This window comes from Dipteris shenzhenensis, chromosome 10 (genome assembly GCF_047967505.1).
Source record: "Dipteris shenzhenensis isolate YYH24624 ecotype China chromosome 10, Dip_SZ_1.0, whole genome shotgun sequence".
NCBI classification, from domain to species: domain Eukaryota; kingdom Viridiplantae; phylum Streptophyta; class Polypodiopsida; order Gleicheniales; family Dipteridaceae; genus Dipteris; species Dipteris shenzhenensis.
In genome coordinates, this window is record NC_141605.1 from 30,973,104 (window position 1) to 30,990,239 (window position 17,136).

Sequence of the window (17,136 nt, forward strand, 5' to 3'; positions counted from 1 at the left end):
GAGTTGGATGCATTAGCAAAATCTACTATTAGACTTCATCTTGCAGAGTCAGTTTATTTCACAGTAGTAAATGAGCAGACTACGGAAGATTTGTGGAAGAAACTGTGTGCCACTTATGAAAAGGAAACTACCTCTAATAAAATTTACCTCATGAAGAGGTTGTTTGAGCTGCAGATGAAGGAAGGGGTCTCCATTGCTTCTCACTTGAATGAATTCAATATTATTTTCAGCCAGCTTCAGGCTCAGAAGATGAATTTTGATGCGGAGACTAAGACAATATTTCTCTTATGTTCATTGCCATCCTCATGGGATACCTTCCGTACAGCTGTCAGTAACTCTGCACCTGGTGGAGTACTGAAATTTGATGATGTTGTGGGTAGCTTGTTGGCTGAGGAGATTAGACGGAAGTCTATGGACGGCAACAAGCAGGATGTAGTCTCAAATGTGTAAAGGGGCAGATCACAGTTCAGGGGGAAGTCCCAAGAAAGAGGGAAGTCTCATAGCAAATCCAGGGCACGGAACATTGAGTGTTACCACTGTGGCAAGAAGGGCCATATGAAAAAGGATTGCTACAAGAAGCTGAAAAGAGAGCAAAAGGATAAGAAAAAGAATGCAAATTGGGGTGCAAATCAAAAGGAAGAGAGTCCAAGGGAGGACAAAGGAAAAGTGAAGATCGAGGAGATCAATGCAATCACACATGATAGTGACAATGATGTTCTCCTCATGTCTAGTTTATCTGCAGAGTTGCTTACCACTTCAGATGATGCATATTCCTAGGATTGCCCTCATCAATGTAGAGCCCAAAGAGTGTCAGTGAGAGGAGACATCCTTGCTTCACTCTGATCGTGCTCTTAGTCCAATTTGATAGACCTCTTGGGGCATGTACCCTCCCTCTAACTGACTTATATAGACTCACCACCTCTCAAATCATGACTTCTGGGATAAGCATCTTTTGAAGTCTCCCAATCATACAAGATCGTGGAACTGTGCCAAAGGCCTTCCAAAAGTCGACAAAGCAAGCATAGTCTTTATGGGATTCTGGTGCTTCATGACAAAACATGTGTGCCTCAGGATCTATGGAGCACTCTAATGTGGATGGAACCTGTGTGGAAACATGATGAAGAGAGTGCTCATGGCATGTACCTTCAATTAGGTTCCAAGATAGATTAGCTTGGACTCATAAAGAGAATCTTGAGATAGTGCAAAGTGCTTGATTGATATTACTTCAAATGAACCTCCCTTTTATAGGTGAGGGTACTTACATCCATTTGCTTGCTCACATGTGGGATATGTCCTCCATGCCATGTGGCAGCTTGCCCTTTGCTCATACCTTTGCTCTACATGTGCTCATGGCACCACAACTCTCAACACCTCCCCTTGGTGCCATGATCCTTTGGCTACTGCAAGGTGGTCAGATGTGAGTTACATTCCATCACCTCCCCTTAGTGCTTGCATTGTGCTTGCATTGCTACTTAAGGTGGTCAAGTGTGGCTTTTACATGTCAATACCTCCCCTGGGTGCTTTCATAGCTACTCTCACGTGGTCAGGTTTGATTACAAAACATAGGCAAGGTTGGCAAGGTTTTTGCTTTTCAATGCTTCATGTCAATGGCGTTTGCTTCTTCGCTTGACGTATGATGCTTTGTTCTTCCATGTGCCTTAATGCTTTCTGTGTGGATGCCATGTTTCGGGCTATGGTCATCTCATGCACTTGTGCTTTCGGCATGCTTATTGCATTCATGCGTTGCTTTTCCATTTGTTGCAAAGGTCTTACCAATTGATTTTTTTTTCAATATTGGTAGTGTCTAATTGCATACAATGATTTTGACTTGACAGGCGTGTAGAGCTTGAAAAGACAATCACTTTTCCTTTTTGGAGCGTGTGCAAATTCTTCCTGGATTGGAAGTTACGCTTTGTCGAAGCTTTTGTGAAGACGAGGGCCTTTGATGATGTGGCACAGGGATTCACATGCTGAATTCCAAACTATGCTTAACAAGAGACTGTGTGCTTAGAAGGCACTGCTGATGACCTTTGAACCCAACTTGGTTAAACCCAAGGTTTACACTAACTTTACCATAGTTCAACTAATCCAAGTAGCTGAACCTAACCACAGTTAGCTTTGACCACTTTATCTGCCACGTGGCCAGAAGGTGACCTAGCCTCTGAACCACGGGTTAACCTTACCTAACCTTGGTTAGATGCTATCTGCCACGTGTCTCTTCACGTGTCTCTTTTGTAGAGAAGAAACAATGGTGACGATGGAGCTTCTGTCGACCGGCTGTGCATGCAAGAGGAGAGCTTCGAGCTCTCGTGTAGGTTGCTGATGTGGTTGCTCATCTCAGGAGGCTGGCTCATCATCAACAGTTGGAGTTTGTAGCGGCCTTGGCTTCTGTTGTTGACGATCGTGGATAGCGTTTGGAGTTGGCAGTCTCCTAATTTGGAGAGGCATTGGGATAGCCGGTGTTGCTCATTGGAGAGGCTTCCGGGAAGGCCAATTGGTGCAGCAGGGAGTCATAGAATCAGATGGCGAGGTCGTTGCTTCTTGCTCTTGGAGGCTCGTAGAGGCCGCTTTGTCTTGAAGATCATAGTGGGCCATTGAAGCTGGTCGAAGAGCTTGCTTCAGAGTCTTTGCAGTCGTTGGTTGTCTGCTTTGGAGTGTAGGCTGCTCATTGTTGCTATGTTGAGTGCGCGTGCTGTCCGTAGGAGCTGCACTCGTTTGCTTCGCTGCTGCTACTGAGGAAGCTTGGGTTGCGCCTTAGGAGCTTGCTTCGTTGTTGGCTGCCTCATCGGTGCTGGCTAGTGGTTGTGTGTCCCTTCGTAGTGGAGGCAGATAGCGTTGGCTAGAGTCGCGACCCTCTGGAGCATTGCCCGTGAGCATTCTAGTTGCTGCAAGGCTGTTCTTCATTGTAGAGTCCGTCTGTAGGTCGTTTGGAGAGGTAGTAGGGAGCTTGAAGCTCTATTGGAGAACCTCTCTTTGGACTTCTCTTTCTACTCAGAACCTTTCAAAGATGGATGTAGGTAGAGCTTCGGGCTCTCTTTCTCAAACCTTTCAAATCTCTCCTCACAAAGAAACTACTCAAAGGACTCTCTTGTTCTCATAGAATAAGGAACACTCATGCTCACAATGAATCTCTCGTGAAATGGATGGACGGAACTTTTCTCTCTCAAGGGACGGAAACTTGTTCTTAATCTAAAACTAAAACTAACCTAGGAGAACTCATGAGTTCCTAAGGCATGCCTACAACTAATCTAGGAATGGAAGCAATCCTAGTGAACTACTAATGAGCTAAACTAGGAGAGCTAAACCTATGCTCTGATACCATGACAAAACATGTGTGCCTCAGGATCTATGGAGCACTCTAAGGTGGATGGAACCTGTGTGGAAACATGATGAAGAGAGTGCTCATGACATGTACCTCAAGTCAATTAGGTTCCAAGATAGATTAGCTTGGACTCATAAAGAGAATCTTGAGATAGTGCAAAGTGCTTGATTGATATTACTTCAAATGAACCTCCCTTTTATAGGTGAGGGTACTTACATCCATTTGCTTGCTCACATGTGGGATATGTCCTTCATGCCATGTGGTAGCTTGCCCTTTGCTCATACCTTTGCTCTACATGTGCTCATGGCACCACAACTCTCAACACTTCATTCCAAGTTACTCCCCATAGGGAATGGTTCTCCACTTATGATAGTGGAAAGACAGGTTGTGTGCATCTTGGAAATGACTATGCATGTGACATAAAGTTTTCTTTTGCAAATGGGTCTGCATTTATTTTGAAACATGTGAGACATGTGCCTAAGTTGAACAAGAGTCTTATTTCAGTGGGTCAACTAGATGATGCTAGTTTTTACACCACTTTTGGCTTTCAGAGTTGGAAAATTCAGAAGGGCTCTATACTTTTGGCCAGGGGTGCCAAGTGTGGGACTTTGTATCCCTTACATGTATCAGGGGTATTCGATCATGTTGTTGCAATAACCGAGCAGTCAAGCACTTCTTTGTGGCATTGCAAGTTGGGGCACATGAGCCAGAATGGAATGAAACTCTTATGCCGTTTGGGTTATGTACCGCATTTGAGTTTCTCTGATTTTGAATTTTGTGAGCACTGTCTCTATGGGAAGCAGACTAAATCAGCCCATAAAAGAAGGGGAAAGAAAGAGTTTGAAAAGCTTGATTTGGAGCATTCAGACGTATGTGGTCCCATGCCTACACGGCCATTAGGTGGGGCTGAATACTATGTGACATTCATTGATGATGCAACTAGGAAAGTGTGGGCTTATGCTATAGCTCGGAAGAGTGATGTGTTCCAAGTATTTCAGAAATGGCTAACCTTGGTTGAGAATCAGTCAGGTAGAACGCTTAAATGCCTATGGACTGACAATGGTGGAGAGTATCTCTCTCATGACTTTCAGCATTTCTGTGATACACGTGGGATTAAGAGGGAGCTCACATCCCCTCGTACTCCAGAGCAAAATCTAGTTGCAGAAAAGATGAACCATACCATTCAAGAAAGGTTCCAATGCATGCTTTCCAATGCAAGTCTTTCTGGTGGTTTTTGGGCTGAGGCGATGAAGACTGCAGTGCATGTGATCAATAGATCACCTAGTAAGAGTTTGGATGGTGGTATTCCTGAAGAGCCATGGAGTGGCAAGAAGCCCTCTTACTCTCATTTGCGTATATTTGGGTGTGAGGCATATGCACATGTGCCCAAAGAGCTTCGAAAGAAGCTAGATCCTAAGTCTAGGAAATGCATCTTTCTAGGTTATGGTGAAAGTGGAGAGATGGGCTATCGTCTCTGGAATCCAGAAGCAAAGAAGATCATACATAGCCATGATGTAGCCTTCAATGAGAAGAAGATGCATAAGGCACCCATGAGGGATGTGGAAATGAGGAGAATCACTTTCCAGGATGTGAATCCACCTACATATGTTGATAGACAGCAAGCTGTCCATGCACCAAATGTGCAAGAAATGGTACCACCAAGTACTCCCACAGGTATACAATCAAGGGTAGATGATGGATCATCTCTTGGTGAAAATCATGAGCCAAATGTGGCTGATATTTAGGTGGGACAGCAAGCTGATATGCCCTTGAGAAGATCATCTAGAGTGTCTAGACCACCTGATAGGTTTGTTCCGGGGGTAGACTATGTGATGCTTACTGATTGCAGGGAGCCTTCTTGCTACAGAGAGGCTATGATGCGCAAGGATCAATGCAAGTGGGAGTATGCTATGCAATCAGAGATGAGTTCACTTATGAAGAATAAGACGGGACTTGGTTTCTTTGCCACATGGAAAGAAAGCATTGCCATGTAAATGGGTCTACAAGATGAAGGTCACAGGTGATGATGTGCCTAGGTACAAGGCCCGTTTGGTCATTAAAGGGTTCAAGCAAGAGAAGGGTGTGGACTTTGATGAGAAATTCTCTCCGGTTGTGAAGATGACCACACTTAGCTGCATGCTTGGACTAGTGGCATCAGAGGATATGGAGCTGATGTAGATGGATGTCAAGACAGCTTTCTTGCATGGGGATTTGCATGAGGAAATTTACATGGTGCAGCCAGAAGGCTTTGAAGAAAAGGGCAAAGAGCATTTAGTTTGCAAGCTGAAGAAGAGTCTCTATGGTCTTAAGCAAGCACCTAGAGAATGGTATCAGAAGTTTGATGCTTTCATTCGGTCCCAGGGTTTTAGAAGGAGTGAAATCGATCACTACCTCTACACTAAAAGGGCTAAGGATAATAGCTTGATAATCTTGGCACTATATGTGGATGATATGCTATTGGCTAGCAAGAATACTTATGAGCTAGATGCATTAAGGCCAAGTTGCATGAGGCCTTTGATATGAAGGATTTGGGACTTGCAGGTTATATTCTTGGTATGCGTATCACGTGTGATCGGAGTAGGAAACTCCTTTGGCTTTCACAAAAAGAGTATGTTACAAAAGTATTGCAGCATTTCAATATGGAGGGGGGGAAGGCAGTGAGTACTCCATTGCCTCCATATGTGAAACTGAGTCATATAGATAGTCCCAAATTAGATGAGGAAAGGGCCATGATGGCCAAGGTTCCTTATGCATCAACAATTGGGAGTCTTATGTATGCTATGATAGCTACTAGACCAGACATTGCATTTGCAGTGGGAGTTGTTAGCCGGTATATGGCTAATCCAAGAAAGAGGCATTGGGAGGTAGTTAAGTGCATCATGAGGTACATGAAGGGTACCAAGGAGATGTGCATCTGCTTTGGTAGAGGAGACATGCGTGTACTTGGGTACACAGATTCAGACTATGCAGGGCATGTGGATAGTAGGAGATCCACTTCTGGTTATGTCTTCACCTTTGCAGGTGGTGCAGTGTTGTGGATGTCTCGTGCACAGAAGTGCATTGCTTTGTCTACCACAGGGGCTGAGTATGTTGCAGCCATAGAGGGTTGCAAGGAGGCTATATGGCTTAATCAGCTAGTGGGAGATTTGGGGATTCATACAGGTGTACCGACATTGCATAGTGATTCCATGGGTGCTATTCAGCTAGCACAGAATCTAGTTGTTCACACAAAGACCAAACACATTGAGGTCAGGTACCATTTCATTAGGGAGGTACTTGAGGACAAGCGCATAGAGCTTGTCAAGGTTCATACAGATGATAACCCTGCAGATATGCTGACGAAGAGTCTACCTAGTCAGAGGTTTGAGTATTGTCCTGTATTGATGCACCAAAACTTATGTGGCTCTCTGTTTCTCTCTCTCCCTCTTCTGTTCTTGCTTCCATTGAGAGCACTCTCGTGTGTGTGTGTGTGTGTGTGTGTGTGAGAGAGAGAGAGAGAGAGAGAGAGAGAGAGATTTGCAGGTGAGGAAGAATAAGAACCTCAGTCTCAGAGAGAGAGAGAGAGAGAGAGTAGAGTGAAGTAGATAGTACAACAAAGTGGAGAGCAAATTGAGGTGGCACATCTTGGACACCCTGCACTTCCTAGAATTTGTAATACCAAACCTACGCATAGCAGTATAGGAATGCATGGGAGATCATGCATCCCTGAAAGAAAGACTCTATCAAAGACCAGATTAGTCACCTACCATGCTATGACAATAGAAAAGCGTAGAAGAAATGCATGGTTTGACAGAAATCTTAAAGTCAAAGACATCAAGGAAGGTGACGTGGTCTTGCTATACAATGCCAAAGTACACAAGGGAAAACTCAAGTATCTAGGTCAAGGACCCTATCAAGTAAGAAAAATGAATCCCATCGGAGCTGTGCTGCTAGAAATATTGGATGGAGTCCAATTCAACACAACCATAAACAGGAGCCGGCTGAAGCGCTACTACTTCAATACGCAAGCCATCCCCGACAAAAATGAAGATTTGGGAAATCCAAGTCTTCCTTAGTTAGTATTAGATTGTATCGCGAGCACTCACTTACATATGTATGTCTTCGCACATATAGGTAGCATCAACTGATTTCAAGCTAGGGCTCAGAAGTGATGCCTGAGTCCTACCTGCCCTATGAAATCCCAGCAATAACAAAAAAAGCATATTGTTAGTTTCTACCTAGCTACTAGGTCACGTGCACTCACACACTTTTGCTTGGACATATAGTCAATTGCATGAATAATTGTGCCATAGACTTTCATTCCACACTCTCACAGCATGTGTAAAAATAAGATCTCTCACAATACACACACAATTGTCATACCTACATGCCAACTAATCTAATGATCAATGGTACACCATATGAACATGGATACAGTTCAAAAACAATGGCACCACTAAAGAGGATGTGAAGAAAGAGCCCACCGCCTAAGCCACAACGAGACCCCCTCTAGAGTTTGCAGCCATCTCCCTCCTCTCAACCACGGTGACCACAAGCATTTGTGGTTCAGAGCGATAGCTCTGAGGAGGATTCTGTGCATGACATGGAAAACCAAGAAGAACAAATGCCGCCCTAGTCATCACTAGCCTACACAACCATTGACGGGACCCAATCCTTGTACAAAGAAAAAAGAGATGCTCTAGTTTGCCTGGAAGGTGCTTCCAATACAACTAAATGATTCTTGTTAGTTTGAGTACTATTTTGCACCATGTCTGCCACTAGTAACCTCAATTTGGAGGCATTTGCTAAGTTAGACAAATCCAACTATGGCACATGGAAATACCAAATGGAGATCATTATTTTACTTCAAGACAAATGGGAGTATGTAGATATAGGTCTACATCTAGTGAACCGACATTAACTACCACCATTGCTACATCACAAGGAGAGGGGTCTACACCTACACCAATGGTGTCCACACTTGTAGTAGATCCTAGCCTTACCTGAGCATTGGCAAAATGAGACAAGAAAGACATATATTCATATCATTTTATTAAGCAAAATATGCAAGATGTCATGATTGGACAACTCAACACATTAAAGACATCCAAAGAAGCATGGGATATGTTGGCAGCTCTTTATGAGTCTAAGAACACATCCAAGATTCTCACATTCAGAAACCATATCAACCAAAATTTCCACCAACAACAATGGAACTGGTCATGCTTATGTACTCAAGATCAAGGATTACAACTATCAACTTGTAGTAGTGGTAGAGAGACTATGAATCCCACAAAAATGGTTCGTCATTCTAAATTAACTAGGAGAGGGATACGAGAATCTAGTGTAGAGTGCCATTCAAAGGAAAATTCCAAAACTAGAAGAGTTACAACTAGCATTACTTGGTGAAGAATTGAGGACTCATGTCATCAACATCAAAATCAGCATCAACACTAGAATCTGCAGTAACACTAGCATCAGCATCCCAGAGGAAACCATTCCAATAGAAGGAGATGTCAAGGAAGAGATAATGTATCCCCCAATGCATCAAACAATTAGTACAACTACTATCATAAGTTTGGACACCATGAAAGACATTGCTGCAAGAAGTAGTATGAACAAGGAGGTCAATCTAGTAGCAACAACACAGGGGGTTTTGTGGAAGAGGAAATCACCGTGGTGGACATTCAAGTCATAGTCATTATGCAAATGAGCCTCACACAATGTATCCTGCAAGTGAGGATATGCAAAGGACTGACACGATATACATTAACATTGATTGCAATTCCAAAGCAGAATGTAGCTATCAAGTTGATCAAGTAGATTAAGATCCTTGGTACATGGACAGTGGTGCATCATCTCACATGACAAAGCATTAGGAATGATTTACAGAGATGCAACCATTAGAAGGACCCAAGAATGTTATCTACACAGTAGATAACACACCAAATCTAGTTCAAAGGAAAGGCATTGTCCCTATAAACAATCTCACTAGGACAAAAGGACTGGTGAAAGATGTACTCTATGTTCCAAAGCTCAGCAACAATATTTTATCACTTGGACAAATGATAGAACATAACTGCAGAGTCATCTTCAATGGAGTTGAATGCACAATCAAAGACAAATCCAGAGGATATCAACTAGTGGGAAAAGAAGTCAAGAAAGTATGCTTGTTATGAATGCTAGCTCTAGTACTAGAGTTACGTGCCATGTCAGCTCCACAACAATCGATGCCACTTTTTGCAATATGGCACAAGAGATATGGACATGTCAATTCCAAAAGCTTGATGTAGTTGAGAAATTAGAATATGGCACTTGGCATTCCTAGGGCATTCTTAAGCTACAGTTTCTTCGAAATGTTTGCAAAGCATGCTACTTCGGTAAAAAAAAGAGAATTTTTTTTTCGAGAAGCACCTCTCGAGCACGAGGTATTCTTGATTTGATTCATATAGATGTATGGGATTGTGCACAAACCCGCAGCATCAATGGTTCATTATACTACTTGACTTTCATCAACGGCTATAGTAGATATTGTTGGCTCTATTGTTTGAAAGAGAGATCTGAAACCTTTTCCGAATTTCAAGAATTCAAAAACATGGTTGAGAACCAGACAAGCAGAAGATCAAAGTTGTCAAATCAGACTGAGGGGTGAATACATGTCTTCAGCATTCATGAACTTTTACAGAAATAATGGCATTTGAAGGCAATTCACATGTGCAGATACTCCTTAGTAGAATGCAATAGCTAAAAGGAAGAATGGGAATTTAGCAGGCAGTGCTAGAGCAATGCTCAGTGAGAAGCATCTTATGAATCGGTATTGGGTAGATACAATTGCCACTGCAAATTACTTAGTTAGCTTCTAACCGAACTGATTAAGGATATGACACCTTATGAGGCATTCACTAGATACAAGCCATGCATTGGACATCTTTGCATATATTTGATTGCATAGCAAATGCCCACATACATCATGATCATCGCATAAAGTTGGATGTGAAGTCACATAATGCATCATGTTGGCTACAGTAAAGAAAGCAAAGCATACAGGTTGTATGTTCCCATCAAGCAAAAGGTCATAATCTCCAAACATGTAATCTTTGATCAAGAATCAAAATAGAAAACATCAAATTCACAAGAGATAGTCACACCGATTACTCAGTCACCTATTAAGAAGGTTGATGGAGAAGAGTAAGAATTGATAAAGGATCCTCCCTGAGAAGAGCAGCAACTCAGAAGGTTTACTAAATAAAGAAGACCACCAACAAGGTTGACATATGCTAAAAAAGGAAAACAATTCAGATCGAAACCACTAATTATGCTCTTATGACTACCATCAAGAGCCAATATACTTTGGATATGCATTTGATAAGCCAAAATAGCAAATTGCTATGGATGAAGAAAAAATGGATGCTATGTATATATGTGACCTTCTACCAAGAAAGAAGGCCCTTGCAAACAAATGGGTTTACAAAGTAAAGTATAATTCCAAATGGAAGCATTGACAGATGCACAGCTATAATAGTTGCAAAAGTTGCACATCAATACAGTCAAGATTATGATGAGACTTATGCTCCAGTAGCAAAGATGGATTCCATAAGATTTTTAATATCACTAGCACCACTCAACAGATGGAATGTGTACTAGCTCACCACAAGGACTAGTTCTACCATAGGCACCCACCCCAACTGTACCTCCAATAAATCCTAATGTAGCAAGTCTGAAGTGCAAGTTTTCCAAGTTCACAGGTTACAAAAAAGAAGATGCAAATAGCCAAATAGCCCAATTCGAGACACATTGGCAAGCGAGTGGATTTCAAACAATGTTCAGGGATGCACTGAAAATGAAATAATTTGAAGTATGTTGTGTGGTAGGGCCATTAGTTGGTTCAACCCTTATGGTGTTGCACATTTTTTGAATTATGATGCATTAAAATTAGCATTTTGGGCAAATTTTTATAAATAGAACATGCCCAATGACATTTGCAGGAGTGAGCATAACTGTGGTAGAAGAAGTTGCTGGTAGAGGATTATGCTCAAAATTTCTTAAACGATGTACCAGATCTTCTACAAGAGAAAATGCAAGCGAGCAGGCCAATGCTTGATTCGACAGAAGCACGGAATACAAAAAGAACGTCCCACCATAAAAAATGGGGTGAGGATGTCATTAACAAGGAAAAAGTATCCTATGAGCTGAAGATGAGATGTATAGTGCGGTTGAAGGAGAATGATATGGATAAGCTGGATTTGAAAACATCAAATAATTTGAAAATAGTCAAAAAGTTCCAATAAGATTAGATGGTGTAGGTATGGGAATACGAGGACACTTTTGCATGGAAATACACCGACATCTAGGGTGTTGAGCCATGTGTTCACTGAATAAATTTGAAGAAGGATGGCATCCAGTGTTGGAGCAGAGGTACCATATGAGTCCAAATTCTACCAAACAAGTGGAGGCAAAGATTGACAAATTGTTGAAGGTGGGGTTCGTCTATTGATTGACAAGGTAACATGATTGTCTCCCATCATCATTGTCTCAAAAAAGAGTGATAAGCTCTAGATTGGTACGGATTGTCATAAACTAAATGTTACAATGATTATAGACCCATTTACCCTCCCATTTTGTGCTCTCCCTATGTGACGATTATAGATCCATTTACCCTCACTATGTGACTATTATAGATCCATTTCCCCTCGCGTGTTGTGATCTCTTGCTAGATGCTATTGCAGGCCATAAGGTGTATAGCTTCCTAGATAGATTCAGTGGCTATAACCAAATTTAGATGGCAGAGGAGGATGAAAAAAAGATGGCATTTGTCACACAATGGGTTGTTTTTGCAAGAAATGTGATGACTTCTGGCCTTAAAAATGCACCTCCAATATTTCAATCCTAGATTCAAAAGGTTGCACCATAGTTTTGAAAAGTTGTGATCTTCTAGGCTAAGCCTCAATTCAAAGCCTCAATTTGGCCAAGTGTGAATTTGCAATACAACTTCTCTTCTTTTTCCCTCTTCTTTTTCCCCTCTTTCAATCTCTTTTCCCCTCTTCCTTCTCTTCTTTTCCCCTCTTCTTTTTCCCCTCTTTCAAACATATGCTTTCTCTCTTTTTCTCTTATGCATATGTTTTTTCTTCTCTTATGTAGTAGGCTTATGCATGAGCATATGTCTCCTTATCCTCCTTCTCAATCTCCTTCTCCTTCCCTCTCTTTTTCTCTTCTTTTCATAAGCATATGCCTATGCCTGTGCTTATGCTTATGCATGAGCATATGATCATATGCTTATGCATAAGCATAAGCATATGATTTCTCTCTTTTTCTTTTATGCATATGCTTTCTCTCTTTTTTCTTTATGCATATTTGGTTCTTTTCCCCTCGTTCAATCTCTTTTCCCCTCTTTCAATCTCTTTTCCCCTCTTCTTTCTCTTCTTTTTCCCTCTCCTTCTCTTATGCTTCTCCTTCTCTTTTGCTTCTCTTATGCTTCTCCTTCTCTTATGCATATGCTTTCCCTCATATGCCTTCCGCTTCTTACCTGCTCTTGTTTTTTGTCTGTGTCTATGTTTGTCCAATTCCCCCAAATTAGACATGGGATCATGTCGCACGTCCGACGAGTACAGAAGCCCTCTTGTAGGATGAGACATCATGATCTCTATTCTCCAGAGGACTTTGATTCCACTCAAGCGACACCTCAGGGGCCTACCCATGCGACTATACCCTTGGCCCGACTCCTCTCGGACGTAGCACTATGACTACCCCTCAGGGAACTCCTTTGCTACTAGCAGCCCATGGCTTTGTCGGGAGCCTTGACGAGTTTGTCGCACAGATGACCGATGCAGAGGTAGCGAGATTCTTCTCTCTTCTATCCCAGAGGACCTCAGCAAATCCCTCTCCTACATCGATGGCTAGACCTACTGTCCATCCATCCCCTCTAGCCCCTTCGACTGAGGGGTCATCACCTGGGCATGCCCATCGTAAGGGAAGGAAGAGTAGGAGGGGTTGCTTATGTTGTGCCGACTCGGGAGATGTAGACGAGTCAGCACATTCACATCCCTACAGGTCTCCACTTGGTCCCGAGACCTAGTAGCAGTCAGGTCCCTTGCCCTCTCCTACTCCCACTGCTACTCCTCGCTCTATAAGCGCTCGCACTAACACCACTCACTCTGACTCTACTACCATGAGTCCTCCTTACCCGATCGAGGACCTGTCCTATGAAATCATGGTTGCTGGAGAGATAATAGAAAATAAAAAGGGCGCATCAGTGATGGCCACCATGAGATGATTGATGAGCCACCACTTCAGGAGCAGCATAGCTATCGACTAGCGGTACCAAGATGAGGGAAAGAAGCAAGTAGTCATCGATGAATTGAAAAGACAATATCCTAACCCTCCAAATTGGGAGTTCAATTTGGATTACATGAAAGAGCGCATGGGGGTCCTCTTGAAGCATCGTAGGTCCACATTATGTATTTCCATGCACAAAGGAGAAGGCTCAACCCAACTCGGTAGACAAAGCTGATTGGAAGTTTTTCAAGAAGCAGTACAGGGACCACCCTGAACTATTCGAGGGTCAGAGGAGGGCTACGAGGAGATGGCTAGACTCCGTAGGTACTTCGCACTTTAGTGTAGGTGGACGGTTGGCATTCGAGGCAACCATGGTAAGTCTACTTCTTCTCATTTAATGTATTATTCTATTTGTTTAACTACGTATTACATGCACTTTATCTAACTCTTGTAAATTGGCCCCATAACAAGCTGCGATGGGTTGCCTTCCTACAGGCACAAAGACGAGACGTGCGTTTTGCGTAGGAACAAATCCATGGTTTATTGAGTAAGAGGTGCTGGGAGCAATGGTCGATTGGGCTGAGGTAGCTACTCGCATGGTATAAGTCTACTCCTACTTGTAATCTCACTTTTTAAAATGTTTTATTTTTTAAGTTCTAATCTAATTTCCAATTAATATGGTTTCACTCTTAGAATCAAAGCTCGAATGTCCCATCAATGGAGGTGAGCGATGATGATGAGGGATTAGGCTTACACAGCTTCGATGAGGGCCAAGGATCAAGCATAGCTCACGAGGGCTAGGAATCAGGCATAGCTCATGAGGGCCAGGGATCATGCCAATGCAATGAGGACGAGGACCGAGGATGACGATTCAGATGAGCAGTAGTAGTATTAGTAGTAGTTTGCATATACTTCGCCATGTATATGCTTTTGTATGTGAGCTCGTTTGAGCGATTTTATATCACCCTTTTTGAAAGGGTAATTTTATAACAAACAATGTTGTATATCTTTGACATGTATATGCTTCTATCGCTCGGTTCATTTGAGCAATTTTGTATCACCCTTTCCACAAGGAAAATTTTGTAACAAAAAACATTCTTTTGTAATTACTTTAAAAAAACATTAGTGGGGCAAAACAGGGCTTTTTGTGGCCCTGTTTAGCCCCATTAATGTTTTTTTAAGCTTCTGTTAATCGTCGCTATATAGCGATGTTTACCAATGTCGCTATATAGCGATGCTTATATAGTGACCATTCTTTTCTGATGCTTATAGCGATGTAAATACCGACCTTTGCGCCCGTCAAAAAAAAAAGTGTAAAAAAGGTCGGTATTTCCATCGGAAAAGGGCCTATGCCTTGTAGTGCTAGTTTTACACAAGATAGCCGAGCAAGTGCTTCAGATACCAATCTTCTATCTCACAGTTTGATTATTGTGGGACCATACACAAAATCTATGAAATTGATTTCATACGATTTAGTATTTTCATTCTTGATGTAGTAAAATGGTTTAGAACTATTTACAATGGTCCCTATGCGACAGTGAGGAAAGACAATAGTGGTTTCTTTGTGACAAACTTTGGACCGATGAAAGTGATCAGGTGCATACTAATGATTTAATTAATCAAAGCTTTCATTTTTAAAGATCAATTGGTACATGTACTTAAGAATAAATTCATATAATTGATGGCATTTGACACCTATCTTCACTGTATAGGTGGTTTTTCATCCGGATCATTATGATCTAAGATGGTGGTACATGATCCAAGTTGCACCATGAAGTAAGAAAATTTTTGAAGATAGAGATGTAGATATGGAGATGCCACTACCAATGCCGGATCCAATTGATCTAGATGGATCCAGCAAAGAGGATGAAGATCACAATATGAGCCAAGAGGAAGATACGCATAATGACATCGTACAAGAGGAAGATGGAGATCACAATATTGATGAAGAAGGTGATGATCATCAAGAATCACCTGAATTTATTAAAGAAGATCAAGTCTTAGGTGAACTTATGATGCCAGAGTACAATGATGATATAGGAGATCAACTCGGTATAGAGTTGGAGATAGACTTGTTTGGCATGCTGGACTTGGCTTAGGATGATGAAGCCATTGATGTAAATGCTCTTCATTGATTTTTTTCATCTCAAACTTGGACATGAATATATGAGCTTCAAACTTGATGTGCATGCTCTTGCACTTTTATTCTTTCAAAGGATCAAAAATTTATGAAAAGAAAAAAAATTTGTCATTGGGAAAAACTATCTTTAAAGGTTGGTATGGGGAAAAACACTCTCGGTAAAACATTGCTATAGGAAAGTGTCTCAGAGTCATTATATAACGACCTTTTACAAGTCTAGTAAACGTCGCTATATACCCACCATTTACAAGTTTGGTAAACGTTGCTATATACCAATGTTTTATAAAGGTCACATTATAAAGGTTGCTATATACCCACCTTTTAAAACCCGCCTTATGTACTGACGATTAGCGCACCATGCGCACTAAATGTTGGTGCTTAACCGTCGAAATAAGGCCCATGTGTAGTAGTGATAATTGTGAGGGAATGGAAAAATGGATTGAAGATATGGATAGGCAAAATGAGAGGAGGGAAAAAGAGATTTAGAAGAAGCAATATCCCCAAAAAAAAAATTTGTATTGCAAAGGAACTGTGAAACTTCATGTCTCTAAGACACAATTAGAGGGGCACGTCCTATGAGAAAGCTTGTGAGTAGTAGGGCACGAGAGATTTTCTAGGGCTATGATCATATATAAGTACCAGTCATCTCCCTTTATCGTTTTCATGATGAAGAACTTGGAATAATGTTGGACCATATGCAATACTAATTTGTATTATTTTGATTCCATGTTCAATATCTATTTCATTCGATGCAATATGGTTATACGGGTGTCACTTCATGTAGAGATGATATGCATTCTAATCATTTGATCATGGAATCCTAGGAAATTACATTGAAGAGAGTGTAGCACATATGCTTAGTGACTTTTGCCAGCGAGCACACAATTTTGGCAAGCCAAAAACACGCAAGGAGGCAAGGAAAAATTATACAATTTAATAATCACAACAGAATAAAGGACCCTGAAAACCATTACAGAGAATTATGCATGCTAAACTTGCCCTTACACATCAAGGAGAACAACCTCACTGATTAAAACCTGACTCGACATGACACATACAACTCCCACTTACACACAATTGAATCAAATCATGCTCTCTTTCACAAAATTTATTGTACTCGACTTTTTCTTCCACAAGTAGCTACACCAAAACCCCTACCTCCGACACCAGCACACCTACAATGGGCATGGAAGAGTTCGACCTTGTCATAGAACTGCACATCCAAGCCAACGCTGGCAGAACATGTGATCCACGACAAAGCAATCTTGGTCTCTTGTCCAACAATGAGTTCCACGCTTCCATTTGAGGGTTGAATAGGTAGCAAAGGTTAATCCTCGACGATGTCACACTGAAGAAAGGATTACGACCACAAAAGAAGCTACAGTTATTCCTTTCCCGGGATGCAAGAACAGGGAAGACATTC